The sequence below is a fragment of the Protopterus annectens genome, chromosome 6.part0, assembly GCF_019279795.1.
Source record: "Protopterus annectens isolate FY-2018-M chromosome 6.part0, PAN1.0, whole genome shotgun sequence".
Taxonomy (NCBI): domain Eukaryota; kingdom Metazoa; phylum Chordata; order Ceratodontiformes; family Protopteridae; genus Protopterus; species Protopterus annectens.
The window spans coordinates 861,499,108-861,522,069 of record NC_056737.1 but is presented as its reverse complement, the minus strand read 5'-3'; positions in this window follow the sequence as shown (position 1 = coordinate 861,522,069).

Below are 22,962 nucleotides of genomic sequence, written 5' to 3'. Positions count from 1 at the left end.
TGGGAGTGTAGTGATTTTTTAAAGTATGGGAGGCTAGCAATTGTATAATTGAGGGGGGAGTTCCATAGGCATGCTAGTGAGAAGGACAGGAGGTTGTGTCCTGGAGGGTGTAGGGGTCTATAAACTTCTATGAGGTTTTGATTGTTAGATCTTAGAAGTCTTTGTTGTTTGATGCATTTTAAAGGTAGTAGAGAGAGAGGGACAGAGGGATGGCTGGAATATGAGTTTATGTGCATAGGTGAGCTGAGTGTAGGAGAGGTAGTTGGGAAGCTCTAGCCAGTTGAGTTTGTGGAGAGGTACACAGTGATGGGTAGATGATTTGTTACTGGTGGCGAATCTAGCTATTTTATTGTAACAAGAGGACAGTTTGGTTTTCAGAGAAGATTGTAGGTTTGTTAGAAGAAGGGCACCATAGAGAATGGAGGGAAGGAGAAATGTGGTAGAGAGAGTAATTTTGGTAGTTGAGGTGAGGAACCGATTGTGACAGTAGAGCATGCCTAGTTTTTGGTGGGTTTTTTTTATATTTAGCAGTAGATGGGAGTTGAATTTGAGCTTGTCATCGATTTGGACCCCTAGCAGTTTGGCTTCAGATACCAGCTCAAGAGATGTGTTATTTTGGCTGGTGATGGAGAATAAATTTCTATCAAGGTTATTAGTTTTGGAGGGGGTAAATATCATAAGTTTAGTTTTAGCAGCATTGAGTGCAAGATGGTTGTCTTTCATCCATTGTTCTGTGGTGGAGAATTATGTGATTTTGTTTGTTTCCTCGGAGCTTATCTCCCTGGGCCTCTACTGAAAATGGACATATATCCAGTTAGACTAGCCAGGTCAACAAATGTAAAATAAATAAATAAAATAAATCTGATATATGCTGTCCGTATGCATTACAAGTGCATTTTCTTTTCTCCTTTACTGAAGATGCTCTAATGTTAAAGTATAACTCCTGATTGCTTGAAAAAAGTACAGAAATAATAAAGATTCTCTGTTATTCTGATAATGTCCATGAGTTTTTGTGCAGCGTGTTTTATGCAGCAGAAATGGATATAGCTAAAGTTTTTTTACAACTAAACAGACTATTCTGCAAACTAAAAATAAAACAAGCTAAGTAACTGAGCGTTAACATACATTTAGCTAAATAATAGTGTATGAAATGCTTTATATATCACATTTTTTCTTTTCATAAAGCTAACAGGGAATGGAAGGTAATTCAGACATTAATGCTGCTTACATGAAATTGCTCACAAGATTTGAGGAAAAAACGTAGAATTATATCTTGGAGTCAAACTCAACGTTTGAATGTAATTACTTTGGTTGTTTTAACTACTGCTATAACCAGGTACTGGCTGAAAATGTCCACATCAGAAAAGAAGCTTTTTATGTTTTATTGGAAACTGCTTTTGACAGAAATATAATGAACCACTCTTTGTTCATTTAAGGTTGTAACATTGTTTAGAAAAAAAATAGAAATATCTTATGAAAGAAGCATATTAGATTTAACTAAAACTAGAAGTGTATAGAGTAGTTCCTGGTGTTTCCTATAATATGCTTTTACTCTTCCAGCTATGATCAGAATTGCACTTTGATGCTGAAAAGCTGGATGCTTGTTACCAGCTGAAGTACTTATAATATTTTAAACATTTCTTTTCCCTGACCGTGCAAATTCAACTGAAGTAGGACAACTATGGGTAAGGACAAGTGAAGCTCACACAGACACGCCTATATACTAAGGGTCATTTCTTGAGGAGTAACACATCTCTGAATGGAATAAATAAACTCCCTTGATATTGACACATTTAGTCACAATGAAGCATCTACTGCTGGATAATACAAAAGAAAGAAGTCAGACATGAATACACTATGAGATTGTGGATTAATTAGATTCCTGAAATGACTGTGACAGAGACCATGCCAGTGACATTAGTATTTCTTTCCTTACTGCAAATTACCTATACTCCACAACTACATTATTTATCACTTCTTGAAAGAGGCATTTTTTTTGCCTTGATGTACTCTTCATCACTGCTTTTCTTAATATGATGCAATTTTCTTCACCCTGATGCCCAGCATCAAGGCCATTTCTTTCTGTGACAGTCTTCAAACCATCACATTGCTTTTAATCATAGAAGTATCTTTCTTGATTTGTTTTATACCTATTACATTCAGGTATGGCATGTTGACCAGGGACCCAGGGACATGACAGAAAGCTGCTACCACTGGGAGTATTTTTTTTCTTACAAAACAAAAATGTCCAAATCAAGTAAATTTGAGGATTCTTCTATGAAGCACTGATTTCCTGGGAGTCACGTGTCGAAAAGATAAAAAAAAAAAGAAAAAGGTGACCAAAAGTCAAAAGGGCAAAAAATCCTTTTTTAGTTGTTTTTTTTTTTTTGCAGGTACCCCTGCACCCCCACCAAGAACTTATAAATACCAATTTCATGTTCACATTAACAGGAAAAAAGGGAGAAGTCTCCTAAAACAAGTGACGCATTACAGGTGCACACTTAGATACTGTACTTGCAATGATTTCTTACAGGAAACAGCATTCGACGTTATACCATCCAACGTTTTTTTGTGTGTGCTACTGATGCTTGAAGAATTTTCCCTTGAACATGTGTATGGGAGCCGAATTTGAGAACTGGTTTGAAATGCTAGCTTTGTGTACATTCACTGAAAATCGAAAGCCAAGAGTTTGATTTTATATGTAGGGACCAAGTAGTTACAGATTTATCTGAACATCAATGACCTTGGAGGTGATTATAATGAGAAGGAGGGAAGCAGGGGAGCAGCCTACAACCCAAGGGGTGCAGGGGGCTTGTCCTCATTGGGTAAACAGATATATAGTAATGATCTTCTGACTGCAGGTTTTCTACATTTGATTTGATAGATTTCTTTCTGAGAAAATCCTGATAGTAAAGGGACTCTTTATCATGCTGATATAGTTTAAGGGGAGCAAAGGGATTTTACCTGCTTCACCCTACCCCCCTACACATATACATATTCACCCTCCTCTGATATGCACTCATACTTCTCTATACACACACACACACACACACACACACACACACACACACACACACACACACACACACACACACACACACACACACACACACACACACACACACACACACACACACACACACACACATACACCACTCTGAACGTCTTAGGATAGTAACTACAATCCTTACAATAGTAAAAATTAAAGAGCAAATAGCAGAAATATGTATTAATTTAGAGACAGCAGTATCTGGAAATATTTTCTACTCCTAGGTACAGTGATCTTAGAATTAGTGTATATACATTGCGGGCATATCTGCATTCATACCTCCATGCCAGAGATGCTTTAAATGTGTAACAGAAAGTTTTGTAAGTCACTATTTCTTATGTGTTTGGTACTTTACTACTAGGACTTACAGTCTGAGTCTCATATTTTTAATAAGGAGCTTGACTGCACACACTCAAGCATATGGTGGGGCCTGTGGACACATACTCAAGCATATGGTGGGGCCTGTGGACACATACTCAAGCATATGGTGGAAGCCTGTGGACATATACTCAAGCATATGGTGGGATTCCGTAGATACATACTCAAGCATATGGTGGGAGACTGTGAACACATACTCAAGCATTTGGTGGGAGCCTGTGGACACATGCTCAGGCATATGGTGGGAGCTTCTGGACACAAATTCCAGTATATTATGCTCCACTAGAGTCTGCAAGTATGCAAACAAGTCCTGTTCTCAAAAGCAAGCACTCTTTGGGTACTCAGCATTTCTCTTTAAATAGGTATTTCAGGGTAAGAATCCATCACTAAATTTTATTCTCTTCTGTATTACACCTGTGACCTGGTTTGAGAGAGGTACACATGTATATGTCCATGTGCGATTTCACACCACAGTTTAAAATAATATATTCAGTGCAATACTTTTTGCCTTAAAATATTGATCCACTTTTGTTTTGAATGCAGTCAGGTTTCTAGAACAATTTATATTACCTGATAGTCTGCTCTGTTCACTACCCATAGTACCATTAAACCATTTTTTTTTAACATTTCCTGCATTTTGGTCTTTGAAGTCTCTTTAAATCACCTTTCAGCTTAGCACTGCTTCACGTTTTCTGTGTCTGATCTTAATGAATGAATACCACATATTGGCCTCCACTAGTGCTCCTGTATGTCATTGGCTAAACATGTACAGCTTTTATTCTTTATTCATAACATAGATTTCAAGACCCCTGATTCTCTTGGCATATCTCATTTAAGTTTATGCTCTTCTATTTCTCATATGCAGAGCAGAAACATCTGTTTTTCCATGTTGCCTTCATTGATTTGTTAGAAAGTGTATTTAACACATTGTTTTCCTTAATGTAATAAATTCAAAAATGAAGTCTGTTGCCATGGACGACTAAAGAATTGCATCTAAATATTCATCATTCTGTTTCTTTTTCTTCAGTAGCATGCCAAAATGGTTGTGAAGTTAACCTCTTCCACTGGATAATTTCTCATTTTGTCTTCAACTAAGTTTTCTGGGTCACATACCAGCTTATTTTTACCCACTTTTAATGCAGCATCATTTTGTTTAGACCATTTCCTTATTTCTTCCAGAAGGTACTGAATAAATTTTGCATCCACATAGATTTCATACTTCGGCAATCTGCATATGTAATAGCTTCACTATGAACAGTCAATTAACTAAAACATTTACTTGGCAGTCACAACTGATTAGCCCAAACAACTCAATAAACAGCACCTCTATAGCAACAAATGACTTTTTTGCAGTGGGTTATCTATGTTTTACCCCTGATGTGGGAGACTTTGCTCTCCCTATACTGTTTTACAGGTATATACTAACTCCATGGTCAAAAAACCATGGGGAAAAGCAGTATGTAAAGCGGAAAATAGCTGCCACATGAGTAGCAATCTTTCTGTCCCATTCAACAAATGTGAATAGTAGTCAGAAATGTAATATCACAGAAACAATGGGGCCCCATAACTGACGCCTGCAGTAATTCTCTACTGAATAAGATATTTTAATTAAGCTTTTTCTCCATTTTTGGAATCATCTTCAAGTGATTGCATTATGCATGTGAAGGGCTAGCTATGCATCCATTACCCATAACTTGTTCAATGTTTTTGTCAGCCATCTCCCCCTAAGCCCATGTGTTCCCCTTCACTGGTGTACAGGTTGACCAGGAGGGACCATGATTTTGACAGCTATCTGGAGCTCTTTGTGGTTTTTTTTCCCTCTTCTTCCTTGTCAAAGATGTGCACACACTTAGCTAGGCACTGGGGAGGGATGATCCCTCTAAATGGCCATACCTCTCTGCCCAAGCACAAGTTGTGGTCTTCCTGGTTCTCATCAGGGAAACATACAAACTCCTCCTCCACTCCTGGAAGAGGTGATTAGGTCACAACCCTTTAATCCTTTCCCTTCAGATCTGGAGCCAGTAATTGAATCCCTGTCAGCTTAGTCACAGTAAAGGCTCCAACTCTCTGTACCAACGAGTCAGGCTTATTCAGCATTTTTCTTTGATTCATTTTGTCAAACTCATTGCCAGAGAGCATGTTTTACACTGAATTTTACTTGTTATGCAACTATTTATCTTTATTGCAATTGTGGAAATTAAGTTGTAAATTCACTGCTAGTTTCATAATTTTCTGTTTAACATATTAATTTTTTTCTAATCGTAGTGGGTTAGTGAACTTTGCGCTTGAAAGCTGTTAAAAGTTGCAAGGCTGAGTACTGTTCAAAGCATATCTGTAGTTTTCTTGCGTGCTGTCTCCATAAAAGGCTGAATGTCCATAGTGTTCTTTATATATATCCTATAGCATATCAGATATTTGGTAGTCCACATATATTCTAACTAGCTACTGAGAAATTAAAAGGTGTTGCACTACTTTTTGCCAAATATATAATGTCAAATTATTTTATTTTACATTTGTTGACCGGGCTAGTCCAACTGGATATATGTCCATTTTCAGTAGAGGCCCGGAAGAAAAGCTCCAAAGACAGATACATTATAACAAAATGTAGAAGGTCACAAATACAAAACAGTGTTTGTCAGGTTACAATCAAGTTAACATAGCAGTAGATACAAACATTTTACAGTTTATTACAAGACAAATATTTACAATAATGTGGGACAAAATATTCACATGAGGTAGATTAAACTTAAGGTTTACAATTTCATGAGAGTGGTTGCATAAGAGTATTGATAACATGTTGCTCAAGATATCCGTGTGAGGTAGAACATCATTAAAGTGGGTTTGCTATTTTTCTAAAGTTTGCAGAAAGAGCATTAAATTATAATTAAAGAGGAGTTAGGAGAAACTTAGTCACTGAGGTAATATGTTAGTCAGGGTTAGTGCAAGGGCACAACCAGTGTGTTCTAAGGTGTATTTTGAGTTTTTGTTTGAAATGGGGTAGGGAAGGAAGTGATATAAGATCACTAGGTAGAAGATTCCAGTGTTTCCCAGTTGTGTAAGAGAAAAGAGAGTTTTCTGCCATGTTATTAGACTTACTAATACTAAGTAGAGGTTTGTTAGCTGAGCGTAAGGTATTCAGATTTTTATATGGAGTAATGAGGTTTGAGAGTATAGGAGTGTTGTTGGGCTGGTTGAGGATCTTATGAACAATGGTTAGTTGGTTAAAATAAAGCTGATTTTGCAGTTCAAGCCATCCTAGTTGTTTTAGATTCTGGCAGTGATGAGTTCTAAAGTGATTACCAGTAGCAAATCTGGCAATGTTGTTGTAAGATGTAGTGAGTTTAAGAAGATTCTTCTTGGATAGGTTGGTGTAAATAGGTGAGGCATAGAGGAGTGTTGAGATTAGATGAGAGTGGGCAATAGTAGTTCTGGTGGTTGGAGTTAGAAAATATTTAATCCTATATAGGGAGCCCATTTTTCTGTTGACTGATTTTTATAGTATTGTTAATATGGTTATCAAAGCTGAGGTGATTGTCTATAGTTATTCCTAGGAGTTTGGTGGTAGTATCAGGGGATATGAGGGTGCCATTGTTAGAAATGACAGAGAAATCTAAGGGCATGGATTTACGGGTAGGTGTAAAGAGAAGGAGCTTTGTTTTTTTGGGATTCAAGAGAAGGCAATGTTTTAAGAACCAGGTTTCAACTATGTTAAATATTTTCTGAGTTAGGGATTGTAATTCTGATGAAGATTCAGCTGCACAGATTAAAGTAGAATCATCTACATATTGTATGCATGTTGCCTGAGGAATAACTAGGTAGAGATCATTGATAAATATTGTGAATAAGAGAGGGCCTAGGATGGAGCCCTGAGGGACACTGAGTGAGACTGGAAGGTGGGATGATAGTTTATTCTTCAAGAGCACAGCCTGTTGCCTATTGCTGAGGTAAGAAGTAAACCATTGTACAGCCAAAGTATCAAGAGAGAGTGATTTCAGAATATTTATAAGTAGAGAGTGGTTTACCATATCAAATGCTTTTGAGAGATCAATAAATAGAGAGGAAGAGAGAACATTGTTATTGCGGTTTTTGTTTATGGTATCAGTAAAAGATAAAAGGGCAGTAGTAGTGTTGTGGAATGGCCTAAAGCCATGTTGGCTTTCAGCAAGTATGTTATGTTGAATTAAATGGTTTAGAAGCTGATGGTGAATACATTCTTCCATTATTTTTAAGGAGGATAGTAGGGCTATAGGCCGATAGTAAGAGTATTCAGTTGAGTTGCCACCTTTGTGTAGGGGGATAATGTGTGAGATTTTCCATATGTCAGGGATGATTCCTTCGTTAATAGTTTTGTTAATCAGGATGGATATCGGGTAGGCTACTTCTTTAGCTGCTTTTTGCAGGTATTCGGCTGGGATCTGGTCAGCAGAAGGAGTACAAGGTTTAAGTTCTAGAATGAGTTTATAGATATAATTTGTAGAGGTGGGTAGAAATTGAGAGGTAGGAAGAGAGCTCAGAAAAGAGTTAAGAAGACTGGCTCTATCAGGAGCTAGTTGACTGGCTAGAGACTGGATAGCCTCTGTGAAGAAGGAATTGAAAGCATTGGCAGTTTGGATAGGAGTCTCATGTGTTGCACCTGTTGGGGTTGGCATTCCTGAGTGACCTGGATAGAGGAGTTTATTGATACTAGCCCAGAATTTTTGAGGGTTGTTTTGGTTAGTTTGCTGCATTTTACAGTAGAAGTTTTTTTTGTCTGAGATAATATATTTTTTTGTCATGTTTCTCATATGTCTAAAGCTTTGTTGATCTGATGTACTTTTGGTAGTTCGCCACTTAGACCAGACATTATTTCTGAGGAGGATTTTTTTCTTGGTTTCATTTGTAAGCCAGGGGGCAGGTTTGGACCTAGTTCTGATAGTACATTTAGGAGCGTGGTGGTCTAGGATTTCTAAGAACTTAGAGTTGAAGTATTCGACAGCCTGCTCAAGTGGGAGGGTTTTTAATTGAGACCAATCACAGGCACTGAGTTCACTCTGGAAAAGGTGTTGGTTAAATTGCTTGTTGGATCGTATAGTCTTATATGAGGTTAGATGAGAGGTATTAAACTTTTGCCTGATTATATAAGTCAAGGAATGGTCACTTACATCATCAGGGAGGATACCAACTGTATAATTTTGATGGTAGTTATTAATAAGGATCCAATCCAAAATGCTCTCTTTTTTGTTTAGTTTGTTTATTCTTGTTGTGGAGGTAATGGACTGAGAGAAGCCTTGAAGGTTAATGTGAGAGGTAGGGTGTTCAGTATTTATGTTCTTCCAATCTATGTTAAAGTCTCCTAGGATAATTGTTTCTTGTGGGAAGGATGTAGAGATCCAGCTCAGAATATCCTCTAGAATTCTGATATTGTTTCCGGGAGGTAGATAGATACAAAAGATATATAAGAATTTACTAGAGTTGAGCTGTAATTTGGAAATGAGGACTTCAGCATGGTTTTCTTTAGGTGGGTTATAGGGTATAGAGTTGACTTGTAGTCCATCTTTAAAAAGAAGTGCTACCCCCCCTCCTTTTCTTTTTATACGGTTAAGTCTAAATATGTTATAACCTGGTGGGATAATTTCATTATCATGTGTTTTAGGTTTAAGCCAAGTCTCTGTTAAACATAGAATATCAAAAGAGTGTATATCCAGGAGAGCAAGAACATGGGGAACTTTGTTATTTACACTTTGGATATTGAGATGTGCAATGAGGAGAGAGTTGGGGTGTTTGTTGGGGATGAGGGGGATAGAGGGAGTTTTGGTGAGATGTCCATTGGATGTGACATTATGTGGGCCAGGATTAGGATGTATGTCTCCATCCAGTAAGGAGTGCTTTTTCAGAGAAAGTAAAAGAGAATGTATGTTACTAATTTGGTAATGGGATTTCTTTTTTGTAAGGTTGTTGTATTTAATGTGGGCAAGTCTGTAGTATTTAGCTAGTATGTATCTAGGTGTGGATATAATAGTGATATTATTAAGGGTGAATGTGAGAGTATATGGAAGTGTTTGTTTTCTTGGATGGTTAGGATGAGAAGTATTTGAGTGTTCATAGGTGGTTATTAGACATGTTGAGGTTAGTACAGATGTGAGTGTGGCACAGAGTAGTAGTTTAGTTCGGGTTAAGGTGGTTTTAGTAGACATGATGGTAGAATAGTCAAGGAAATATTAGGTTGTTTAGCAGAGTTATGGGTTAGGAGGAGAGGAGGAGTTTGAGTTAAGATTATAATTAATTAGGGGTAGAGATTGGTTATGTGAAAAGTAGGCTCAATTTACTAAGATGGTGGCACTGTCTGATTGGTTGTAAGCTTAGGAGGGTGTGGTTATAGAAGTATAAGTTCAGGGCCACTGGGGGTGGGTGAGATTTGGGGGTAGGGTAGGGGAGCGGAGTGAGCCCGCAGGGCGAACGGAGCGGGTTGAGACAAGAGAAGGAAAAAGGATATGAGGAACAATCAGAGAAAAGTGCTTTGAAAAAAGGGAAGTAATGTAGGTACAAAGAGAGGTATGCTGAGTGGTGGGAGGGATGGTAGGAGAAAGGTGTTAATATAGTAATACAACTTATTGAACTGAAGAGAAGCAAAGTATTGGACAAGGAAATCCTGAGAGGAATATGCTATAAGGTAGATGGATTGGCAGAGCTGGGTAAGGATGCCACCTAGTGGACAAAGACAGTAATTACAGAGGTCGATGTAAGTGGGGGAAAAACTGGTCAAGGGAGGGCAGGAGAGGGTATAGATGGAATCTATTTCAGAAATGTTGTGGGGAAAAAGTACAACTATAAGGAAATGGCTGCAGGCAGTCCTGGCTTAGAAGCAACCTTAAACCACCTACAACTAATTAGTTCTGCTCTATACACTTCTAAAACTGTAAGAAAATAACGTACTTTCTTGCTTCCCTTATCACTATAAGGGAACAAGGGTAGGAGGCACTGTGATGTAGCCACCGTTAAGAGAGGGTCCTTAGTCTTCAGGCAAAAGCAGTCAAGTGTCCAAGGCAGGAAATATTGATATTAGAGAGTTTCTTGCTTCCCTTATCACTATAAGGGAACAAGGGTAGGAGACACTGTGATGTAGCCACTGGTAGGAGAGGGTCCTTAGTCTTCAGGCAAAAGCAGTCAAGTGTCCAAGGCAGGAAATATTGATATTAGAGAGTTTCTTGCTTCCCTTATCACTATAAGGGAACAAGGGTAGGAGGAACTGTGATGTAGCCACCAGTAGGAGAGGGTCCTTAGTCTTCAGGCAAAAGCAGTCAAGTGTCCAAGGCAGGAAATATTGATATTAGAGAGTTTCTTGCTTCCCTTATCACTATAAGGGAACAAGGGTAGGAGGCACTGTGATGTAGCCACCGGTAGGAGAGGGTCCTTAGTCTTCAGGCAAAAGCAGTCAAGTGTCCAAGGCAGGAAATATTGATATTAGAGAGTTTCTTGCTCCCCTTATCACTATAAGGGAACAAGGGTAGGAGGCACTGTGATGTAGCCACCGGTAGGAGAGGGTCCTTAGTCTTCAGGCAAAAGCAGTCATGTCCAAGGCAGGAAATATTGCTGTTAGAGAGTTTCTTGCTTCCCTTATCACTATAAGGGAACAAGGGTAGGAGGCACTGTGATGTAGCCACCGGTAGGAGAGGGTCCTTAGTCTTCAGGCAAAAGCAGTCAAGTGTCCAAGGCAGGAAATATTGATATTAGAGAGTTTCTTGCTTCCCTTATCACTATAAGGGAACAAGGGTAGGAGGCACTGTGATGTAGCCACTGGTAGGAGAGGGTCCTTAGTCTTCAGGCAAAAGCAGTTAGTGAATGCTGTTAAAATGTTCATATGGAATCAAAACTCCAGAACCCATGGGAAGGCATCTCTGATCAATACTAGCAAAAAACTACGATCACTCATAAAATCATCCAAGGCCAACTTTGAGAGAAAAATCGCTAATGACACAAAAGACAATCATAAAGCCTTCTTTAGCTATGTTAGAAACCTGGGTGGAAACTCCCAGATATGCTCAAAAATGATAAAAAAATCACTGAACCCACAGACATTGCCAACATACTGGCAGACAGGTTCAGTGCAAATTTCTCCCCTCCCCAAAAGGAGAAATATCTATCCCACCAGAGTCTAGCCTCCCAAACATCTCAGATGCCCAGGTGACAGCTGCTCTCTCTAAAGCAAAAATCACAGCATCAATGGCACCGGACGGTGTCCCCGGATGTGTGCTACGAACTCAATGAGGAACTAAACCCACACATAAGGCTGCTGTTTAATCTTAGCCTTACTACAGGACGCAACCCAAAGAGCACGGCAACTGTGGTCCCACTCCACAAAGGCGGTGCTTCTAGGACCCTGAAATTGATAAGCTTGAGAGCCTTGTCTGCAAAGCTATGGAGAGGATCATAATGGAACTCATAAATAAAGACATTGGGGACCTACAGACACTGGATCCTACCAATTTGGCTTTGTCAAGGGCAGATCCTGCCTCTTGAACTTGGTCAACTTTTTCAAACAGTCACTAAGGCCATTGATGAGGGTAAGGCAGTTCACACAGCCTACCTTGACCTAGCAAAGCTTCGACACAATACCCCACTGGCATCATAGAAAAGCTCACCAGCTTAGATGTAAACCCATATGTCACAAGATGGGTTGCAAACTGGCTCAAGGACAGAACACACAGGGTTAGAGTTGCTGGTGCCATGTCAGACTCTAAGCCAGTCAAGGGTGTCCCACAGGGCTCAGTCCTGGGCCCCTCTTGTTCGGCATTTATTTTTCTGAAGTGCAGGCAAACATAGGGGATTGTGGTTGACAAAATTTGCAGATGACTGCAAACTGGGCACCATAATTGACACTCCATCAGACACAGACATCCTCCAGAAAGGTCTCATAGAAATGGATAACTGGTGCCAGAGCCATGGCCTTAAGCTAAATGCCAAAAATGTATAGTCATACCCTTGGGGAAAAACAAGGTAACCCCTAATTACCACATAGGTGGTAATCCATAAACATGGAAGAAGTTATCAGGGACCTGGGGACCCAAGTTGACAGTAACCTCTCTTGACACTCACATTGCCAAAGTGGTTAGGAAGACCTTCTACATTGCCCACCTGATCATGAAGGGATTCACATCCAGATCAGGAGAGGTCATTGTACCCCTGTACTCTTCACTTATCAGGCCAATGATTGAGTACAACGCAGGAATGTACCTTACCCGACACCTGCAGCAGTTGGAAAGACCCCAAAAGTTCCTCACCAAAAGGATAAAGGCTCAAACATATGTCATACGATGCCCGACTGAAGAAACTCCAGCTCTATTCAGGCATACCATCTGCTCAGAGGTGATCTGTGCCTGACATACAAGGCCATGTCCAACCCGAATTAATGGACATGCTCCCCAAAAAAAATCCAAATCCACCCCAGAGCCACGAGCAAGAGACTTAAACCTCATCACGGTTATAAAGAGGACGTGCTGGAGGCACTGTTTCACCACCCAGAGACTCCCTACACTATGGAACAGAATCCCAGTCCATGTGAGGCAGAGCAGTCAAGTGTTCAAGGCAGAAATCTTGACGAGTATGGGAGAGTTTCTTGGAATCATCTCTTATCACTGCTGGACAGAGGCACAGCAAATTAATGGGTATAGTATTCTCATCCTAAGGGGTGGTGAAAGCCACACACAGTCTGGCTAGGCAGTTAGTGAATGCCCTAAGATAGCCTATATGGAATCAAAACTCCAGAACCCATGTATGTGGCCTTTGATCACTCCTAACCTTTAATGTATGTAACAAACCTGAGGTCATTTCACCTCTGAGTAAAAATATGTATACTATTCAAAGTTATATTTATATTTGCAAAACATATAATCAAGCTTTTTAAACTCAAACTGTAAGGTTTTCTAAGCATACATGCTATTGTGTCTGATTGACACAGAGATAGGGAGACAATCAAATTGATTCTAGAGTGGTTAGGACAAAATATCTGAGCACGTCAGAATATAAAATGCATTTATTTAAATAACAGACATTTTAATGAAATATAAAATATGGAAACAAATAAAAGAGGTAAAGATGGAACCTATATTCTGTTGCTATAATTTCTGGAAACCTTATGTTGAAAGATATGAACTTTGAACCCTTTTTGAATATGTTCTTCACTGGAGCCTTATTTAATGATTTTGCACTAGAAATCTGTGAGGCCAGTGCAGTTACCTCAAAAGAAGGGTCATCTAAATAGTGAAGCCCTAATCTATCAAAGACTTCACCTCTTGCAGAATATAGTATTTATAAGATGTAAACCTGTATAACAAGTTTTCTTGGTACATTCAATGCCTGATCCTCAAAGATATTAAACTTGAATTAATGGCGACTGCAACGGATTATGATGAATGCAACTTGTGCCAATCAGAAGCATGCTTAGAACTCCTTGACCCCTACAGAAGCCTGACTGTTACATTCTGCACTTTCTGTACACTGCATCAGTTGTCTACCTTGTGACAATATACTAAGAAGTGTTGTTTATTGTGGATAACAAGGGTTCTGATCCTACAGAAATGCTTAAGATAATAATAAAATACATTTTTGCCAGTACTTGCTGCTTCCTAGAAGGCAGGCCTTTATGAAGCAAAATGCCTATAACCTTTCCATGCCTTACTGAGACAAATCGTACACTTACACAAGTGTGTTTGATGTAGATATCACTCAGATGTTCAGTCTCCCTCGATTAGGTTCCAAGACTAAAGCCTTCAACTTATTTGAGTTAATTTACAGCCGCGTCTGAGATATCCAGCAGCGGCCCTCACTGGATTGTTGTTCAACATGGAGTATACATTTTAGTAAATGATATTCTGGAGACATATCTGTGCTATGTTTTTCACATCTATACAGTCTAGATACACCTCTTAGATGTATTTGTGAACTCTGCAAGACATTGTGATCGTGAACATAATTGAAGGAATGCTCATCACCCTCCCTCTGCGCTGACTATGTAAGCATGAACAGATGACCTTGTTGTCAAAGCCTGGTCAGTACTAGAGTCAGTGTGGTAATACAATGTAACGTACAATGTTATAGCTGCAGAAAGGTACAGAAAGGCTACGGGTATGCACTACCATCTCCCTTTTGCCATTTGGAGTTCATTCAGGGTTCATATCATTACTTTATAATGACGAGTGAAAAATTAAATGCAAAGTTTAAAAAATCCTTCCATTAGAGTAGGTACATAAAGGAAACATCCTCAAAAACCTTCTCTTGAAAATGATTGCAAAAACAATGCCAATACTTGTCAGGATAATGAGGATTAAAAAAAAAACATTTCTAGGAACATTTATATTACAATCTCGGATAAATCTTAAAAAAACTGCTTAAAATGTACAAGAACACTTCATCAAGTACAACATCTGTAATGACGTAGTATCTTTAGTTACTGATATCACTTTTTGATCACTGGTATTGCATTTCTGCTTGTTTTCCTGATTACTATACTTTTATGGCATTTAGATTTACTGCTCTTCAGTACTGCAGTAGAGTACACGGTTACTTTGTGATATACATTTATTACTGCACTAGAGTACAGGGTTACTTTTGTGATATACTTTTATTACTGCACTAGAGTACAGGGTTATTTTTGTGATATACTTTTATTACTGCACTAGAGTACAGGGTTACTTTTGTGATATACTTTAATTACTGCACTAGAGTACAGGGTTACTTTTTGTGATATACTTTTATAACTGCACTAGAGTACAGGGTTATTTGTGTGATATACTTTTATTACTGCACTAGAGTACAGGGTTACTTTTGTGATATACTTTAATTACTGCACTAGAGTACAGGGTTACTTTTGTGATATACTTTTATAACTGCAGTAGAGTACATGGTTAATTTGTGATATACTTTTATTACTGCACTAGAGTACAGGGTTACTTTTGTGATATACTTTTATTACTGCACTAGAGTACAGGGTTACTTTTGTGATATACTTTTATTACTGCACTAGAGTACAGGGTTATTTTTGTGATATAATTTTATTACTGCACTAGATTACAGGGTTACTTTTGTGATATACTTTAATTACTGCACTAGAGTACAGGGTTACTTTTGTGATATACTTTTATAACTGCACTAGAGTACATGGTTAATTTGTGATATACTTTTATTACTGCACTAGAGTACAGGGTTACTTTTGTGATATACTTTTATTACTGCACTAGAGTACTGGGTTATTTTTGTGATATACTTTTATTACTGCATTAGAGTACAGGGTTACTTTTGTGATATACTTTTATTACTGCACTAGAATACAGGGTTACTTTTGTGATATACTTTTATAACTGCACTAGAGTACATGGTTAATTTGTAATATGCATTTATTACTTATTTTACTGCTGTGCTGATACTGCTCTGCAGCTATTTGTATTAGAGTTACTGTACTTGAAGCTACTCATTTAGATCATCTGTAACTATTACTGTTACTTCATGTTGATCCAATGGGTTAGGCTATCTGTTGCTCATTGGTTTTACTAGTTATGTAGAAACAACATTAGCCTACTCGGTAAAGCTACTTGGTTTAAATTTGCCACTTGTTACTAATTACCTTATTTATCCTACATATTTCTGTCACTTTTTTATTTCTTTTTTGCACTTGTGAATACTACAGTAGTCACAGCACGTATTCTTGTATCCTTAACCATATCCTGTATTATCACACAGTATCACCTTTTTCTATTCCAGTCAACTATCCATCTTTGTCTTATAAAAGCAGTTAAATTATTAACCTATCCTGTTTTGTTATACCCCTTCATCTGCACTGACCAATATGGAATCTCGATCAGTTTTGGCTACTTTTGTAGTCAGCCTGATAGTACTAGGCATTTCTGGCAAGGTGGTAACTGCTTGATGCATACCAGAAAATCTTTATTGCTGTCACACAATGATTCAGTATTCAACATGTCAGAGGTGTGTTTACTCAACCTGATGTTTGCCTTCTCACTTCAGAGAACACATTCTGTAAGCACAACATACATCTACACACAGCAGAGAGCACTTTTCTCTAAACTAAGTTATGCTGAGGTTGTTAAGACAACACTGCTTAAGCCTCCTAGGCTAAAGACTAAGAAAGCACAGCTATTAATTCACACAGTAACACACCTACCTTCACCTTTCACACCCACAACCTGTACTCATACCTCTAAGAGTCACAAGGGTGCAGACTCCAAGACCTTATGGCCCACCGAGACTGCATCTATCCATGATAATGTTTTAGTAATAATTAACTCTACCATAGGCATATAGACACTACCTTCATCAGGCTGGATAAAAACAGAGTGAAAGTTGTTTTTCTGGAGCAAGAGCCAGGGATGTAACAAGGGCTCTTAGATCCCTCTATCCTGAAAAATGCAGTTATAACCCGATAATGGTCAATGTGGGGGTGACTGGCCCGAGAGGGCAATGCAGAAGGATACAACTGAGTATGCTATGTTGTGCGTCTGAGGTAGGACCCAGGTTAGCTAGGCAGTAGTCAGGGCTTTATCCCTCTTTGCCACTTTAGCAGACTGTCGTGAATCTTAGCTACCACCGTGTGCCTCACCATAATGGTCCACCAAACAGCAGACTAGTAATCATGTTAAATGCCACCCAATGACTGGTAGTCCCCCCCCGCCCCCCTTACACTCTGTGGTTCAGTTCTGTTCCCTGGTTGTTGATGGAAGAAACAGTAATAGTACCCTTTGTTACATATCATTTTTTCCAGTGGATTAGGTGGTAGAGTTTATGTCCAAGAGTTACTTTTCGGTGATACACAAGCTAAATGAGAACAATTAACAGAATGACTGATATTTCAAACTTGTGTTACATGAGACGGTAAACCACCTTGTACCTCTTTACTTAATATAAGAAGCTCCAGGGCTGCAGTTCCTCAGGAAAAGCTAGCAAGGGTTTCAGAGACTACCCGTTCCTCAGGGAAAGCTATCAAGTGTTTCAGAGACTACCCATTCCTCAGGGAAAGCTAGCAAGTGTTTCAGAGACTACCAATTCCTCAGGGAAAGCTAGCAAGTATTTCAGAGACTGCCCATTCCTCAGGGAAAGCTAGCAAGTGTTTCAGAGACTGCCCATTCAGTTTATCGAACTTGATTATTCAGTTGTCACTGAAAAAATGAGTTACATCCATTAATGAATATTGGACAAAAAGTTCCAATTTTGACATGAGAGAACATCACACCCATCAACAGAACTGTACCTTTTCAAGACTGTACTGCAGACTGTTCTCAAGCTGAAATGAAAGACAGAGCAGTGAGAATTTGCAAATAATGGCCACATTGCTCTTAAAGATACATACTGCTCCACAAGTCCTATCAGTAACCATTGAGCAGTGATCCTGTAACTGCCCTGTAACAGAGGACAAAAGGCCCCAAAGGAAGCAGTTGCTTCCAATCAAGTTTGACCCTTAATGATGTAACAGCTTTTACCTGGAATTTAGTTCCATACGAGAAGCTTAACTAGCTCATAGAGGATTCTAGAATTAATTTTTAATCAAATTTTATGTATATTCTTACCACCTCAGCTTAGTGCCATGGATTAACAGGGTAACCATTTGAAATGTTGGGCTCCGCTAGAGTGAGTCTAGAAACATGGAGACTGAATGGTCTAAAAAATCTGATTTACATATACCAAGTTTGATATGGTCATTTCCAGAATATTCCCTTCTCTCTGAGGTATGTCGATCTTGGAGCTGGTATACACAAGGGTGTGGGGGCTTGCCCCTTGGAAAAAAGAAGTTTATTTACAGGAAAAGAACAACTTTTGAGATTCACTGTTCATTTGGATTTTCAGTCTTTTTTTTTGGTTTGTCAGTACTTGACATTTCAGGTCCTGACATTTCAATAGGGAGCCATTAACAGAGGCATGTTTAGATGCAAGCATTTGAACATTGTTGTGGTGAAAGAATTTTTTTTTAGCAATAATTGTTATTTTATTAACATATGTCACTCATCAAGAAAACAATTTAATAGAGGTGACATCCCATGGTATAACAAGACAATTGTAGTGACAAAAATAAATCAATTCCCACTAGCAACATAAGGTGCACTTCTTAGATATGTGATGTTTATACATAGAAACAAACATTTGTCCAGTGTCTGTTATTACCTGACTGTCTATGATAAACACTTTGAGGCTAGTAACTGGCTAGTCTGGCAGTTACCACAGAGGGTTAAGTATAGGAGCTGCCTACTATGTTACAGGGTTTAATTTCCTCTGCCTTCATGTAGTCAGTCACTAAACTGAGAAACTGAGCTAGTCTCCTGGACTGCTTGCCTAGTAACTGCATAAGAACTTCGCTCTCTTGTTCCTGGAAAAAAATAAAATATCAATAGCAATGTACTGAACATTAACACTATGTTAAATAGTTGCCATGTTTTATGAGTTCACTGGGCCATGGCCCTCAAAACTTTAGAGAAGCTGAAGAAGAAGTTACCAACAAATGTAGTGTTGTACTTTAATAGACAGGTTAGTTGTCCCCACCTTCTTGCATTCATTGTTTGAAACTGTCTTTTTTTACCACCATCAGTCCTGATATTAACTTGTCTTATTCCCCCTGCAATCCAAATACCCAAGTTAGTGACAACGTGATTCATACTGAGAGCAGCAGTTACACTGTTTATGATAAGGCTGTTCCCATCCATGAAAATATTACCCTCTGCCATTCCCTGCAATTCTGGCAATACAGACTATGGGATTTGAATGCTATCAGAGCTTTTTATGGCTGTCTACTTGCTATAACAATGATTGGCCACTGAGTACCCCGGTAGTATTTTACTCATGTGACATGCAATAGGCTTGTAGATACATCAAGTTAGAGATAGGCAGGCAAGAAGCTAAAACAGATGGATCCAGCCACCATAATGTTTAGTAGTGAGCATTTTATGTTTTTAAACTATAAACTCACACTTAAAGCAAGACTACCCCCGCTAAAGAACAGCTGAAAAAAGATGTGTATACAGACTCATTATCAGACAGCTAGTAGAATTAGGAGATGGGTTCAGAAGCTTGCTTGGAAACCTGGAAAGAATGTAAAAAATGTGAAACAAAAACATACATAACTTATTGTTAATTTGTGTATACTCATTTATAATGGTTAGATACAAGAATGTAAGGGATCACAGAAATATAAAAGGGATAGTAGCAGATATGTGTGTTGAAACACATACCAGTTTCAAAGAAAGGACAAAGATGATACAATGGAATGTAAGAGCTAACAGGAAATGATAGGGGTTCTGTTATGGCCTAGGCAGAACTTTAATTCTACCAGACTAGCCTTAATAATATATGTGACATGCAAGCAATAATATCTAACAGGGTGGGCATTATACAAGAAATAATGGCCCACCCAGGGGTGTTATGAGGTCTGTCACTGGAGGCATATAGCATATATATATATATATATATATATATATATATATATATATATATATATATATATATATGCACACACACACACACACACACACACACACACATATATATATATATATATATATATATATATATATATATATATATATATATTTATGGGTTCACTACATATGACCAAAAGTTCATATGACCGAAGCCCATTTGACTGAGACCAAATGACCGAAAGTTCATTTGATCAAAAACCCATATGACCGAAAACTCATTTGACCGAAAGACAGCACTGAAAGGTATATGCCCTGTTCCCCACTATAGTGCGACCCTGGAGTGAGAATATATTGTTGGGGGGTATGGGGGGCACATGATATATATCATACCTCTCAACTGTACAGATTTTCACAGAATGTCCAGATTTTTGCCTCATATTTTTAGGTTCATAGGTTCATAGGTTCATACTAGGCTGTCTGCCCTAGGGTGTTTATAAGCCTAGCCAGAGTGTGTTTGGCTTTCGCCACCCATTTTAAATAAATTTTGCTATGCCCTTTTTTGAGGTAAGTATACTGTGCCTCTGTCTAACAGTGACACAGAAATGATACCCGGGGTAAACCTACGATCTCCCATCCACTCATCAAGATTCCTCTTGAAGAGAGTCAATGAGGGACTCTGCCTAACCTGGACTGGGATTTTATTCCAGAGTGAAGGGAGCCTCTGGGTTATGAATCTGTCCCTCCAGCATGTCCTATTTATTTCAGTGCTGAGGTTTAAGTCACTGGAGCACGTAGCTCGATGGGATTTGGATTTTCTGAGGTGCAGCATGTTCATTAATTCTGGGTTGGACATGGCTTTATATGTCAGGCACAGATCGCCTCTGAGCAGGTGGTATGCCACTGAGTAGAGTTGGAGTTTCTTTAACCGGGCAGCATATGGCATCTGTTTGAGCCCTTTGATCCTCTTGGTGAGGTACTTTTGGGGTCTTTCCAGTTGCTGCAGGTGTCTGGTAAGGTACATCCCAAAAGGGGCATTGTACTCAATTATGGGCCTGATGAGGGATGAGTAAAGAGGCACGATGACCTCCCCTGATCTAGATGTGAATCCCTTCATAATTAGGTGGGCTATATAAAATGTTTTTCTAACCACTTTGGCCATGTGGTTTTCAAATGAAAGATTGCTATCAACTTGAGTCCCCAGGTCCCTAATTACTTCTTCCGTACTTAATGGATTACCACCTATGTGGTAATTTGTGGGCACTTTGTTTTTGCCAAAGGGGATGGCTATACACTTTTTGGAGTTTAGCTTGAGGCCATGGCTCTGGTACCAGTTGTCTGTTTCTATGAGGCCCTTTTGTAAGATGCTTGTGTCGGCTGGAGAGTCGATTATGGTGCCTAGTTTGCAGTCATCTGCGAACTTGGTCAGCCGCAGTCCTTCCGTGTTGGCATGTACCTCCGAGAAATATATACCGAACAAGAGAGGTCCCAGGACTGAGCCTTGTGGGATGCCACTTGTAACTGGTTTGGAGTCTGACATGGCTCCAGCAATTCTAACCATATTGGTTCTATCCTTGAGCCAGTTTGCAACCCATCTAGTGACATAGGGGTTTATATTTAAGCTGGTGAGGTTGTCTATAATGCCCGAGTGGGGTATTGTATCGAAGGCTTTTGCAAGGTCCAAGTAGGCTGTGTGGACCACCTTCCCCTCGTCAATAGCCTTGGTGACTGTTTCAAAGAAATCAACCAGGTTTAAGAGGCGGGATCTGCCCTTAACAAAGCCAAACTGGGTAGGATCCACTGTCTGTAGGTCCCCAATATCTTTATTAATGAGGTCCATGATGATCCTTTCCATAGCTTTGCAGACCAAGCTAGTCAGGCTTATGGGGCGATAGTTTCCAGGATCAGTTGAGGCACCACCTTTGTGGAGAGGGACCACTATTGTTGTATGCCACTCTTTGGGTACATATCCTGTAGTAAGGCTGAGATTGAACAGTAGTTTTATGTTTGGGTTTAGCTCTTCTTGGAGTTCATGTAGGACGCAGCCCGGGACACCATCTGGTCCCATTGATGCTGTATTTTTTGCTTTGGAGAAGGCGGCTCTTATCTGAGTATCTGAGATGTCAGGGGGGCAGCACTCTGCTGGGATAGATATTTGCCCTTTTGGTGGGGAGGGGGGAGAAGTTTGCGCTGAACCTGTCAGCTAGGATGTTGGCAATGTCTGTGGGTTCAGTGTATTTTTTGTCATTTTGGACTAATTCTGAGCATATCTGGGAATTCCAACCCAGGTTCCTAACATAACTAAAGAAAGCCTTGTGATTATCCTTAGTGTCCTGTGCAATTTTTCTCTCGAAGCTGGCCTTAGACGATTTTATGAGTGCCCGTAGTTTTTTGCTAATACTGATCAGAGATGCCTTCCCTTTTTGGGATTTTGCTCTATCATGTAGTAGCTTCTTCCTTCTATTGTATAGTTTATATATATATATATATATATATATATATATATATATATATATATATATATAGATATATATATATATATATATATATATATATACATACACATACACACACACACACACACACACACACACACACACACACACACACACACACACACACACACACACACATATATATACATAGCTATGGATTCACTTCACTATCTTGAAATACTGAAATCGCAAATTTCAGTATCTCAAGACGAAAGTACCGAAACCACAAAATCATGAAACCCCATAGAACTGAACATCACAATACTGAAACTTCAGAATATCAGACTTTCAGTATTTGATGCACTGATTTAAAATACACCTTCCACCACACAAACAAACACACATACACCTTCCTCCCCACACTACAGCAAACCAACAAAACACACACATACACAAAAATACAAATCAAACCCACCTAGCCTACATATAAGCAGGGGGGCAAGCCCCCCTGCACCCCCCCCACACCCCCACTACTTATATATACATACTCGGAGGTAGCAATAAAAAGATAAAGACACTAAACTCACTGCTACACACTCTACATTCCCATTTCACAAACACACATTACATATGTCAAACACCACCACTTTCAACACTTACACACTCACAGTCTTACCTACCTACCCTAACTTACACCTAAAACTTCACA